Source organism: Nilaparvata lugens, chromosome 13 (genome assembly GCF_014356525.2).
Source record: "Nilaparvata lugens isolate BPH chromosome 13, ASM1435652v1, whole genome shotgun sequence".
Classification (NCBI taxonomy): Eukaryota; Metazoa; Arthropoda; class Insecta; order Hemiptera; family Delphacidae; genus Nilaparvata; species Nilaparvata lugens.
The window spans coordinates 18,881,681-18,896,054 of NC_052516.1; the positions used below are offsets into that span (position 1 = coordinate 18,881,681).

At 32.3% G+C, this 14,374-nt stretch overlaps 1 long non-coding RNA gene across 2 annotated transcripts; it reads left to right on the top strand.

Moving 5' to 3' along the window:
- The first annotated feature begins 2,684 nt into the window (after positions 1 to 2,684).
- On the top strand, positions 2,685 to 8,130 carry LOC120354043. 2 transcript variants are annotated; one of them, XR_005572793.1, is made up of 4 exons: positions 2,685 to 3,990; positions 4,631 to 4,812; positions 5,895 to 5,994; positions 7,966 to 8,130. It is a non-coding gene; the product is annotated as an uncharacterized LOC120354043 (long non-coding RNA). The 2 variants fall into 2 exon arrangements; XR_005572792.1 differs by having other exon boundaries at positions 2,687 to 4,812.
- Positions 8,131 to 14,374: the final 6,244 nt, after the last annotated feature.

Genomic DNA, 14,374 nt, shown 5'->3' on the forward strand with positions numbered 1-14,374 from the left:
AATTCAAAAGAGTGTGACACACCACTAACTGGATTTTTGGCTGAGAATCTTCTTGTCTTTGCTGGCAGGTAGCCTACTGAAAACTAAATTCTATACTGCTTCTTCGTTTCGATTTTCTAGTACATCGCAGTTCTGTTCCATAATTTGAAGTAGGCTATAGTCTAGTACATTCCATAGTTTCTCTTATAGAAACATAATAAATGTTAAGAAATATGAACATCTGAAGAATGAATTAACGTTTGAAATATTATAAATGCATAATATAGAAGTTTGATTGTAGGAAACGTGTCGCAATAACATTTTACAGAACACACTACAGTTTTGTAACACTTTTTGTAGGTGAAAGAGGTTGTCACACTAGTTTTTGGAAGATTTGCTGCTGAAACTCTCATAACTCTCTTCCTATCCTAATTTATAGTATCTATTAAGATTATAGTAAGTTTACAGCAAAATAATGTAGGCCTACTTGTAAGTTCTAGATCTTCATTCAATTATCTTCCGTATCATGTGAATCACGATAATAATTTGTCTGTTTTGATGTTTTAGAGTTATCTATAATATAGCCTAATTAAGGAAATAATATTGGCTAATAAACAGACGTAGGTGACAGGAAATTCACGAATGACGTATCATCACACCAGAACTACTGAGCTGATTGACTTGAAATATTTTGGATATTGATTCTTAATTTACCGAGGATGGTTATAGGCCTATTTTGAATTCTTGAATATTTCAGTGGGTCAAGTTTTTAATTAGACCACCATTGCGGAACACGGGTTATCTACTAATTATAATTTTAGAGAATCTCACATCTACAGAGCACACCCAACATACCCTGAATGTTTTCATTACCGTACATACTTTATTGGACGACACACTATTGAATTTCATGTTGAAATAAACCTGTATAGATTTTCCTCTTTTGTGCAAATAGAACTTTCTACTGATGTTGAAGAGTCACTTTCAGATACGATTCAGAATAAATACTTGAACGATTGTCATTACTTCTCGATAAGCCCAATATTTGATTTCATTATTGATACGGTACTGTATTAATCAATTATACGTAAACTTCCAGCACATGCGGAGTAAATGCATCGTTAATTTTGTGTATCAACATATCACAAAAACTATCATAATAATATCGAGAGTATTGAGAGGAGAAAAAAGTATCTTATTTGTATCACATTTGCTAGAAGCTCATCACAGTTCATATATAACTCAAACGCTTCAACAATATTTGTCTCTGAAAACAGTCCTGAAAATTTCTTGAAGTTAAAGTTATTATATCCACAAGATAGCTGCATTATTGGTAAACATCTAGGATCTTAGAAAGCTGTTGTTTTTCATTTTTAATGTTTCTATGTATAAGAAATAATAAGTTTCATCACAACCCATAAAGTAGTTTTTCAGAAATTGTGATAAGTAGTAATTTCCAGAATTCAACAATCAAGTTATTAATTACATACTGACTCAATTAATCTACCCAGTAGATCTATATATTAATCAGAGAGCACTTAAATACCTTCAATTACATTGTAGTCGCTTGATTCAATTAACGGAAATCGAAATATTGAATGTCAAAGAATATTAACTTAGGTACTGTATTGTCTCTTATGATAAATTGGAGACTATTTGAAAGAAAAATAGACGATATCTCTCAAGTCTTTGAAATGAAATTCACCTCGAAAGTGGAGATATTTCGTATTTATTTCCATTTACAATAATAACAGCATTTACTTTGCACCCAACTACAGCCCTACCACCAGTGACTGGTGGGTTTTTTTATACTCTTTGCATTTTGGTTCTGTTAACTACTAGAAGATCGATATCCAAAGGGTCTGATTGATACTATGATTCGAAAATTGGTTTTCATGGTTGAGTATTGAAATAGATTAGAGATATCAAATTGAATTCTATGAAAGAAACTCAGGAACCAATTCAAGTAAAGTTGTGAGAACAGCAAATGTTATGCCAACGATACTCCCCTGTACAGGAGTCAATTCAATCATTGCAATTACTACATTTTTTGAGAATCATACAGTGATTCTATATTAATCTGTGGTTCTTCAAGGCTTGGAATGAGCTTGTAAAATATAACTATCACACAATATGAGACAATACAACATGATTTTTTCATTACACAACATGAAGGAGAAAGAGAAAATAGCTCACGCCTCACTTACTTCATTCAGGTGCTTAGTTTTTAGCGTAGGCTATACAAGCGAAATTATATTGTCAAGATCATTTCGTAGCCGGAGTTGAGAATCCTTTTAAATGAGGATGAATTGCAATTTAGTTTTTTTATCTCTTTTCTAATTTGAACCATATTACTTAATTTTGAGGTCTCGCAGCATTTTACAAATCTTCTTTAGTTTTAGTAGGCCTATTTTACACTTTCTCTGATACCGTATCGTATCAATCTTATTCCGGTCGCGTATTGATGGGGAGGATATTATTTTATTACTTTTCCGACAGTTGCATAGCTTGGCAAACAGATAATGTATTCAAGAGTTTCAAGTCTCGTTTAATCTGGTAGATTTCATAAGGACGGCAAAAAATCGATCGTCCAAAAATCTTTGTGTGTAACTGGCTTAACTATCACTGGCTTCAAGAAGCTCAAGAAAATAGTTTTCTTATTATAATATGAAGGTATGGAGGCTTGATATTAGAATACCGGTACCGTACAGAAAGTTTTTCAATAGTAGAATCGTTTATTTTTCAGGAATACTTACTTCTACCAGAATCGGTGTTTATTCGATCAGATACATGATCACAGCAATAACATTTCTTGCTGAATGATAATTTTATTTCGTGTCTTGAAGTTGGGTGCTACTAGTTTTCCAGTTACACCATATCGAGCCAAAGTTGTGAGTTGGTTGGTTGGTAGTCCAACATGAGAGAGTTGAGGAAGACTCCCTGCCCAATTTTGCTCATCTGATCGATTTTTGCCTCCTGTTAGGTACCTCCTAGATACCTAGGAGGATTTGCCTCCTAGATACCTAGCCAGTTAGGTTGTATGCGATATATAACAGAGAATGAATATTGCTCTCAAAAATTGTTCGCCATAAAATATTATGGGTGAACTTCAGAGTATTAGCTTTTGCAGTGAGTAGAACTGAAAAAAATCAACTCAGATCAGCAACCTTTTCTATAGTTTTTTTTTGTCTATATTTCTATCAACCTCGTCTACCACACCTCTCAACCCCTCTTTCTCTATCTATCCATTGATGGATCCCGGTCGTGTGTTAATGGGAAGGATATTATTCCATATCATTTTTAGAGAAAGGACAATTATTTGTCGAAACACCGCGATTTATGAAGATACGGTACATCGCAATGTTATCGTTATTCAAATTGCATTCAATCTCTATTCTCCTTAATTAACTCTTCATATCTTGTAAAATTCGTTTAAAATAAGCAGTATTGTCATTCAACGTAAATTAGTGTATAAGCCAGCAGTATAATAACATAACATACATAAATAAAGAACTCTAATCTAATCTAATCTAATCCATGATCCATCATCTTTACACTCTATGCTCTCTCTCTTCTCTATTCAACTGCATATGCTTTCTATTACTATGTTATATTTTCCAGTACGTTAGGCTATATAGTTTGAGTCTCTCCACTTACTACCTGCTCCACAGTTTCGAATAATAGTCCCTTCTTTTGTAATAGTGTAGGTCTGTCACCATTGTCCACTGGTCTACCCTCTCTTTCGCAACTCACTCCTTCTCAGTCGGAGTATTTCGCGCCCTTTTTGGTTGGGTTTGCCTTTTGGTTAGTTGTAGCGCGGAATAAGCATACCAGTAGTGGGGTGTAGTGCTTCTTTCCTCTGTGGTTGTAGTCACTAAACTGTCACTAGTCAGTCGCAATGAGCAGTTAGTTTCAGTTCATCATGTATTGAATACATATTACAGTTCATGTTTCCAGTGTTTTATCCGGGAATTTATTTGTTTTGAAGTCACTTGATCTTCTATTATCAATGTAAGTACACAATAATATTACTATATTTATGGAAGTTTGAATCATAGACTGATAAAAGTATATCTACTATAGAGTAGCTTGGAGAAAATACACATTATTATTATATATTATAGATGTAGCTTGTGTTCTGTCTTTTCTACCTATATTAGGGTGGGTTCAGTTAATTCATTTTGGTTGACTAGTTGAATTCTACCTGACCTGATAGATAGGCTGTAATGAGCTAGAGGACTGAACAAGCTTATATTTTTTACCGGTCATCATACGATAGCCCACAAATTTGGGTTATATATCTAGTCTCTTATTTCAATCGGTATAAGAGTATCAGAGCCTATGATTTTTGTCAAATCTTCAGCGTTCCAAAATCTTTTCAAATCACTAGCTATTATTTTTTTCGTATTCAATTTTGAATCCAAACCCCTACTTCAAACTATAAATTCCACTAAATGAAACAGAACTAAGCACTTAGAACAAAAATGATTTACATACATAATTTGCTTTCTAAGTTATTTAATAGAGTTTTTTGGAAATTGTAAAAAACAAAGGTTACATTATGAATTCATATATACTTGATCCCTTTGAGAATACTTTAATTTTGATTTTATCATCCAACTAAAATATATTGTTTTTTCATTGTTCAAAGGAGACGTATGTCGCGCCATGCGCCGATAAAGCTTCGGAAGGGCGCACAATCACGAGTATCATGGGGAAGCTGGTGACCCTTCGTTGCCATATACTTTTCGTGGAAAAGAGTTCAACGCAAGGACGACCATAAGATAGAGAAAAAACCATTCAAGGACCTTCTCATAACTAAAGTTATGATTGGTAAGATTTCAGCAAATTTATCTTTTTGAAGTTAACTATGTAGCTTGCTTCATATTTTTCAACAACGCTAATTTGGCAATATTAATATCAGCCAGACAAAATCCCACTTGAATAGAAAATACTACTTCACTGACTTAAAAACTTTATTTCGCCATTAAACATGACATCCACAAACACCGTGGTTGAGTGGTAGAGTGGACACTACTGTCCAAACTTCGCCACGACATTAAAATGAAGAAGTCATTCTATTCTATTTAATAAAAAAATGAGTCATTCCATCCAGGATCTGCAATATTGAATATCTAAGTTGATTTTTTTCAATTTGGGAGGTGGTCATTATAATGCTGATCGTTACTTAGTATGGGAAAAATATTAATTAATTTGTAGTAAGCTACAAGTCTGTGATTAACACTCCACATAGCTTTGAAACGGTTTGTCCTATTGATTTAAGGTTCTCACCATTTACTTCATATTGAAATTCCGTATTGGAATAGAATAGAATCGTTACCTTTATTTCAACTTCGGAGGGCGGGGCCTACTTTCTTTGCAGAAGCAAGTTAGGTGATATCATGCATAACAAGACCAGCTTTCAACTTCCAATAAAGAAATACTATATGGAAAACTAGAGATAAATGACTTTCATCCAAATATATTTCATTCTATTTCGAGTTTCTAGAATATCAAGATGATGGTCCTACTATTGTAGGACCCTGTTAATCATACATAATAAAAAGCATGATTCCATTACCGGTACTGAATATTGAATATTTTCTGGAAATTCATAAATATTACAATTTTCTTATAACATGCTCAGAAGATTCACTTTTTCCTTTCAAATTATTTCACCCAGACTTTTTATCGGATTTTCTAAACACTTTCCTGTTCATGTTTTATTACAATCTGCCTATTACTTGATAAACCATGATTCATTAAATATTCTTCCTCCTCATCTTATCTTTCCAGCCGATCCTACCTAGAACAAGTAGTTTTGTTCATACATTGTTTGTTCATTATACTTTTCTTTCGCATTGTAATGAGTGATGTGTGAGAGATTATTGTTCTCATAAATTGTATTGTTACAGCAGCTGCTACAAACCGGTGATGGCCAAAGGCAGAATTGGAGCAGGTCCAGTTGAAAGCGGCTACGTGGCTTGCACAAACCCAATCCAAGTTGGACAAAATGTAAGCATTAATCTTACAATTCAATTTTTCTTGAAAAACAGCATTGGAATCATGTATAACACGACCATCTTCCCATTCGAAAAAAAGAGCTTGGATTCAATATGACTTTTTAATGTCATGATTGAGTAGGAACTTTTATATTAGCACGATCCCTACGTCACCGACCATCAAATCACCTCTATGAAAAGTATCTAGCCGTTTTCAAACTTTTTACTCATTCTGTATTGAGCTGTTTTCTGAATAAGCATCTTTCGCCCAAGTTTATAAAAAAGAAGGTTGTTCCATATCAGGATATTGGGACGAAATGAAAATCGGGTGGGGAGAGTAGAATTTTGGCCGGGACACACATAACCGCACCGAGCCCGCGCCACGGCACGGCCGAGTGTCGGACGTACTACGGCGAGAGAGAAAACAAATGCTTTCAAACGTTTAGGGACACATACTACCGCACTGCTTCAGTACCGTCACCGTGTTTGTTGCCCGAGCCGTGCCCGCGCCGTCACCGACTAGTTCAGTTTACTTTTTAACGGTGACGGTGCGGGCTCGTTTAACATAGAGAGTGAAAAACTTATTGAAGAGATACGTAATTTTCCAGTTTGGTACGATCGAAATGATGAGAAATATGGTTGAACGGAAAAATAAGTTAAAGTAAAAGTAGAACCAAATAACTTAAGTCAAAGGTATAATAGACATAATATAATAAATAATAAAATAAACAACAAAAAGTATAAAAGATGAACCCATGACTGTGTCTTAAATTTTAAATTCAAAACCAATTACGTTTAGATTTACATACGGCAGAAGATAACAATTTTAATGCTTATATTTATATTTCCAACACATGACTGATTGTGGTATTGTTATGCACCGAAATATATACCAGCACTATGATTCTCAACTTCTGTGTCTACAGGTAATTAGTTTAAAATTGAAAAATATAAATTTAAATCGGATGTAACAAGCTTTAATAGTGTTATATTATTAACAATAGTTTAACACATTCAGAAATCAGACGACAGTAGCACTACAGAAGTGAGACACTGCTGCCGCTCGGCTGTCGCACAGATATGTGTGTTCTCCTATCACCATCACCGTGTCGCGGGCGTAGTTCGGCCGTACCTCGGCACGGGCTCGGTGCGGTTATATGTGTCCCGGCCTTTTAAAGTGCTACAGATCAGAAATTCTAGTACCGTGCGCATGCACTTGTCTTTTCAGCAAGACAATAATATCATTTATGTTGTAATATTGTTACACTTCTCAAAATAGAACACTTCACCTGGTCTCTACTTGGACTAAATCTAATAAATAGATCTGATTTCAACATTACAGAAACTTGATATTATTAGTAAAACATTGGTAAAAATGTAAAACTCAATTGATCAATAATTTTTTTATTAAAGCAACCTTGTGGATGTTATGAGCCATGAAAGCTCAATATGATTAATATTTTCAATGCGCCAGTCGTGATCTCAAATGTAGTCGGGATCTCTGATCTGTACTATTTTTCGGGTTCCCCATCACTTTTAGTTTCCTCAAATCGGAATAACCTTGTTTTTAATGACCTTGTCTTTCATCAACCAACAATTTTTTTATTGGGTACTCTAGCTATAACTTCATTCTGGAGGGAATGTTGATTGGCATGATTGTGTAAAACTTACCCAAGACTCAGAAATTGTGATCAAATGATCAAAATAGAGAGACTAAACACTGATTCAGATGTGCTATGGTTTGACTATTTTGTCTTCTTCCGATCGGGATTTCTGAAATTTGAGTCACTTTAACACAATCACCGCCATTCAACGTTTTCTTCAGAATCTGATTCTCTACAACTTCTATCAATAAAAAATACAAGTTTATGATGTCATATCCAATTATTTATAACCATTAAGTATTAATAAAACAAATTGATCAACTATTTTCTGCTTTGAATTAGTTTCTTTCTGATTTTTTTATTATTTCCATTTTTTCCAGGAATCAGCCATCAACACCAGCTACAATAACAATAATCGACATCGATTGTGAAGATGAACCTCTCGAATAGATAAAATATAATAGTAGTGACAGAAAAGATCATAAAACGTGTCTACATGTTCAATTTACTGATATCATAAACAATAAATTAGTAATTGATTATAATTACGGTTTTTAATTGAATAATCAATCCCTGAAACCTCAATATTGTTGAAAATATTAATTGGAATTTACAAAATTGCAAAAATTTATTTAGGCTATAATATATTTTTTAAATTGTGAAATGAGGGTACAGTTACACTATGAGCAAGTTTGCTCATATAAGTGCTTTCAAGCTGGTAGTGAAAACATACAGGTAAAAACAGAATCTGGTAACATGCATAGAAACACCTCATGACATGCACAGAGAGAATAGAACTAATCCATGAATAATGCAGAGTTAGTTCCATTCTCTCCGAGCACATCATAACGTGTTTCATCCATTTGAAAAAATGTTTTTCACCTGTAAGTTGGCACTAGGTACCTAGGTGCTAGGTTCTCACAACACTGTGGAATAATTTTCTCACAATATTATGGGATAATTTTTCCACAATTTTTTGTGGAAAAATTCGGTTGAATATCAATATTGTGTTAATATATTTTAATATTTCAGGAAAATATCTTCCCAACATCAACCAATATTTTCAAATATCGTAGGAAAAATATTGAAGGTTTCATAAAGATATTGTCAGAGTATTCTGACAACATTGACCAACATTTACAACACATTGAACAATGTTGTGATAATTTTTGTCACAATATTGAGACAATATTTATAAAAAATGTTGTCTCAATATTGTGACAATATTTTCCAATATTTTTTCAAAATATCTTAGCAATATGTACCAACATTGCTATAATATTTTCAAAAAAATATAAAATGTTTCATAAAGATATTGTCAGAGTATTTTGACAACATTGACCAACATTTACAATATATTTAACAATATTGGGAAAACATTCCTTCCAATATTAAGACAATATTGTTTTGCTACTTGGGCTGTTTGTGTGTTTGTATGTTTGTTTGTTCCCAGTAACTTAGACTTGAAAACTACTTGCCATAACGGCATGTAACTTTGGGAATATGTTGTGTGAATATTGGGGATGGTTTCTGAACAGAAATGTTAATAGGGTGACTGATAATAATTATTTATTAATCAATTTTACAATAATAAACATATCACCCTGTGATAAATTATTGTGTACTGGTATTAAAACGGTAGTTTGGAGTTGAAGTGTAGTTGATTGGTACCAGCTGTTGATAATGGTTCCTTAGAAGACCTATACAAATAATTATCACTCCCCTATCATTAAGAAACTGGAAAATGTTGGAAAAAATTATTCACCTAATTAAAGAGATATATTGTTTAGTATATATGTATAGTATTCATATTGCATTTATTAATTACTGGAGGATGAAAGAATAATTTACAATTTTTTGAATTTAGCTTAGCTTATATTCAACCTAAAATGGAGAGAATATGGAATTCTGTGTGATTCATCGTACATCGCATATTTCCTGGACCATATATATCGACAATACAGCTATGAAAACATTGAATATTTTTCTTTGAAACACTGATGTAACCTTTTTTCTTAATTGAAAACTTTACTGATAGATATTACTACCAATTGATTGAGAAGAATAATATGTTTTCGGAATAATGATTACTGCATAGAAAGTCCGTATTGAGATGTAAATGAACATGTTGATTGTCATATAAATTTCATGATTCACCAAATAAAGTCAAGTGTAACATGAGATACATTGGCGCTACGAAGTTCGCTGGGTAAGCTAACTGTAAATTAAGCTTTATTATTAATAGACAACGCTGAAAAAGACAGGCTCAATCACCAGGAATACTATTCCTAATAATAGATAAATATCTAATAATCTATGAGGGATCAGTAAGCCATTAATTCTGAGTAGTTCAATTACTTCCATTATGGACACGGGATACATTATGGACAATCAATACGTATGAAATTTATTAGCTACCGTACAGAATAAAAAATTTTTGATTGCAGTGACCCCGACTACTGTATTATGAATAACCATCCGGATCAAATATAAGGAATAACTCGCATCTCTCATCAACTCGTAATTTTTATTCACAAAATATTAACAAAAAAATATATATTGAGTTATATTTAATAAACTCACGGCTAGTACTCAAGTTTGTCTTTTTCTGGCCGTGCTACAAATAAATGTAGGTATATTTTTGACATTTTGTTTCTGTAATCTTGTTGTCTATTAAATTTATTAATAGAATTATATAAATCTAAAGTGTAGGTCATATCTAAATTCACAAAGAGTTCGATTCTTATTGTTGGCAAGATAGATGTTATTCAATGCAGAAATCATTGTTATTTTACTAAAAGATAGGATAAAATGAATAGTTCTCTTTCAGGGGGAGTTTTGACAACCCACAAAACTCATTTTTCATTTGAAGAAATATCAAAAAGGTGCATAGGACCTTACTTTTTTGTTCAGCTTGCCAAAATACCCCTCATTTCATTATTAAAATTTTCGACTGACTGTACAGTGAGTCAATCATTCTATCAAGGCTTGAATAATTTTGAAATGTTAATTGAAAAAAAATGTTAGAGAATAATTATCATGTAGATATCAACACCTTTATTTAAAGACATAATTAACTGCATGCGTTTTCATATTGCCGATACAGCATTGATAAAACTGTAGACGTTTATTTAGCAGTCTCAAGAAACTGTTCTAGCTGAGAAATTAATAATACCTACATGCCACGTGTAGGCTTATACATTGCATCAGGAAAACGAAGTTCAAAACTATGGTTTTCCTGAACATATCGATGGTAGAAAGTCAAATTGTTGTAAGAGACAGAACTCGGTTTTTTCAGGAGAGCTAAAAAACTTCTAGAATCATCATTTCAACAACAATTATCTTCTTACATGTGTATATGTGCTTCATTTCAACTATTTTCTATGAAAATATTATTCAAATTTCATTTTTTTCTATTTTTAACCAATTTATGGCGCTTACAACATTTTGCCATTACAAAATTTGAGCTTAATGTCAGTTACAACAATCTGACTCGACATATTCCCGTGTTATTTAGATTTTGTCTCTTGCAACATTCTGCCTTACACTGAAATTTACTGTATGGAGGTTACAATTTTAATTTTTCTCTAAAATTAATCTAATGATTGAGAAAAAAGAGATTTTATTAGAATAGAATCAATTTATTCATCATTTATAATCATAGGCATTGTATAACTTATCATAAAGTTTCCTATAACTTAGTTTTGTGTATCATGGTCTTACTCCCCACATCCACAGTTCCATTCAATGCTCAGTTATTAGAGAAAATTGAATCAATTATCTTGTATAATTCAAAATTCAGCAAGTAGAAATAATTAAGATTAAAAGAAAATTTAACAAGTAGGCAAAAATAAGAAAATAACATGAAAATTAAGAGTACAAAAGAATAACTTACATAGGCTACATGCACAGTTGCATGTACATCATTCACTGCTCAGTTAGCAGTCTAAATCAGGTCAATTGCCTTGCACAATTTATTCCAAATAAAAGCAGTTAGAAAACAATAACATGGATAAATTAAAGTAGAAGATAAAAAAATAAGCAAATAATTTAAATATTTATAAAGTAGTAAATAATGCACTGAATAATGAAATATTTGTCCATAGTAGTAAGTAGTAACTATTAAATCTATCAACTACAAGTCTATCCTAATATTCATTTCCTAATAAATCACTAATATTATTATTGATTTTTATTTGTAATCTAATAGTTATTCTGATACTCTAAACTTCTACAGAGTCTTCTTCATCTGTCTCTGGTAGAACGTCAGCTGTCTTTTTGTTATGAGGGATCTGGAAGTATTCAGTATGGAATCTCTCAGGGATGATTCCATTTTTACACAAATCTGTTAAGTTTTTATATTTTCTCTCATTTATTGGAAGCTTATCATTGTACAGTTGGGTTTTTGATGTTACTTCAGTCTTGCTCCTTCTACAAAGCATTGATATTTTCCTTGTTTCTTCATCTTCATCATAGCTATTTCTTAGATAGACATTTTCATCTCCTTTTTTAAACTGGCAAATTCTGTAGTACTGATATTAGATTTCTTGGCCAATTCAACCAACATAGCAGCTCTACTAGTCATTTTTTCCAACCTGTGAAAAAACATTTCATCAATATTATACAATAACAAATTAATAATGACTTATTGGAAATTGATAGAGGAGTTGAGTGAAATAATCAATTTCCAATTTGTTTTAATAATTCAACTTTCAAATAGGAACCAAGTAAAAGTGGTCAAGTAGGCCCACTCCACTCTGTCTTCTCAAAAATAAGTAACTTATATCCACTGTAAGTAATATGTAACTTATATCCACAATAAGTAACTTAATCCATGTATCCATCCTCTACCCACCATAAACAAGTAATGTCCTACCTCTGTGTATATATCCTAGAAAAATAGACTATCCTACAATGTATAGACCACATCATTGTATATTACTATGTTTCCTGTTTTCAATATTTGCACATAAATTGATTGAATCTCCAATGAAAAAATAACCTGCATCAAATTCAGAAGTAGCCTATGTTATTTGAAACTGATTACAATTGAGTTGGTGATGCAGACAACTGAGAAATATAAAGCTTCAAAATAATCAAATTAGTAGGTACTTAATACTTAATTAGAGTGGTGTTCAATGATTAAAAATAACGATAGATAACTCACCTCTCAAAGAAATGATGAAACAGTTTACAAACTCATTCTCTTGATAAGTTTTCGTGGATAATTCAATTTCAAACAACAAAAATACACAGCAAATCACGCTACACAGACCAATGAAACAAGAATCACGCTTCAACTTCCACTGAAACATAACCTAGAACCATATGACTGGTGGCTTATACAACATTCTGGCTAGCAGAGATTGAAAACTGGATACAGTAGAAAATGTTCTTGGATGACGATACAACATTCTGCCTTTCAGTTTCTAGCTCATACAACATTTTGACTTTCAAAGACTTGCCATATTGGCAGTTACAACAAACTTTATTCTTCTTTTTCTCCCTTAAAATGAATAAGATGGTTACAAAACTTTGCTGGGACGTAAAACAAGCACATATATATCAGCTGGACTCAAAAACCAATTTTCCCAGATTTTGGCGCTTACAACATTTTGACTTTCAACCATCGATATGTTTTTGAGATAATTTATTTGATGCAGCTATTTCACATTCACCATTATAAATTATACAGAGTTTGTGAAAATAAAAATATTTATTGATTACCAAAACAATACTATTATTATATTAATGATAATAGTTGATTATTGAAACAGTACTTTTATTATATCATAATAATAATATTATTAAACATATTTATCAATTATCAGAACAATATTATTGAGGTTAGGTAGAATCAGGTAGAAAGCAATAATAGAACAGATGTTCTTTTTTGAATTTCTATCATATTATTTTGTTATTTCCAATGATTACAACATATGTTAGAATATCACATGTCAATAAATAAATTATCTCATTTCCATATGGCACTCACCTTACCATGTTCATAACCTTACTTAATAGGATCCTTTTTCATCCTTTGAAACCCTTAGAGGCAAAATATCTCAAAATCCGTTCTTAGTGCGCGTCTAGCATGTTAGAAGAATATTTGTGCAAAGTTTCAAGTCTGTAGGACAATTAGTTTGAGCTGTAGTGTGATTTTACATCAAAATTTTCGAAAAATGCCCTCTCCTGGACCCCCCTGTGCTCCTGATCGAAATTTTTCTGCATAGATCTAATTTTTTTTTTGTAGCTGAACAAAAAAGTTCCTCATGACTTTGCTGTGCAATGAGCGGTTAAAAAGTACAAAATTTTGGGGGGGCCCCAGCTCCCTCAGGGAGGCAAATTTCTGAAAATCCTTTCTTAGTGGATGTTTTCAGGCTAACATAAACAATCGTGCAAAATTTCAAGTTTTTAGGCTCAGTAGTTTGGGCTGTGGTGTGATTTCAGTCTGTCGGGGCTTAGCCTTTTATAAGTATAGAGAAGAAGATTATTGTAAAGATAATTGAAACAATGGAAGGAAACATTTTATAACAAATAAAAAACGTATAACGTATTTGATGGATTATTTTTTTAAATGAGTCACAATTGGAGATTTTAGTGAAATGGAATATTTTGCACAAAAGCAGGATATATTTTAATCGTGATTGATTTCAGGAGAACCAATCAGAGAAGGCTTTTTTGAAAAGACATTTTCTCTTATTAGTTCTCGTGGAATTAATCACGATTAAAATTTAACCGGCACAGAAACACAAAATATGTTGAAAGTTAAACCTGGTTAAACTTCCG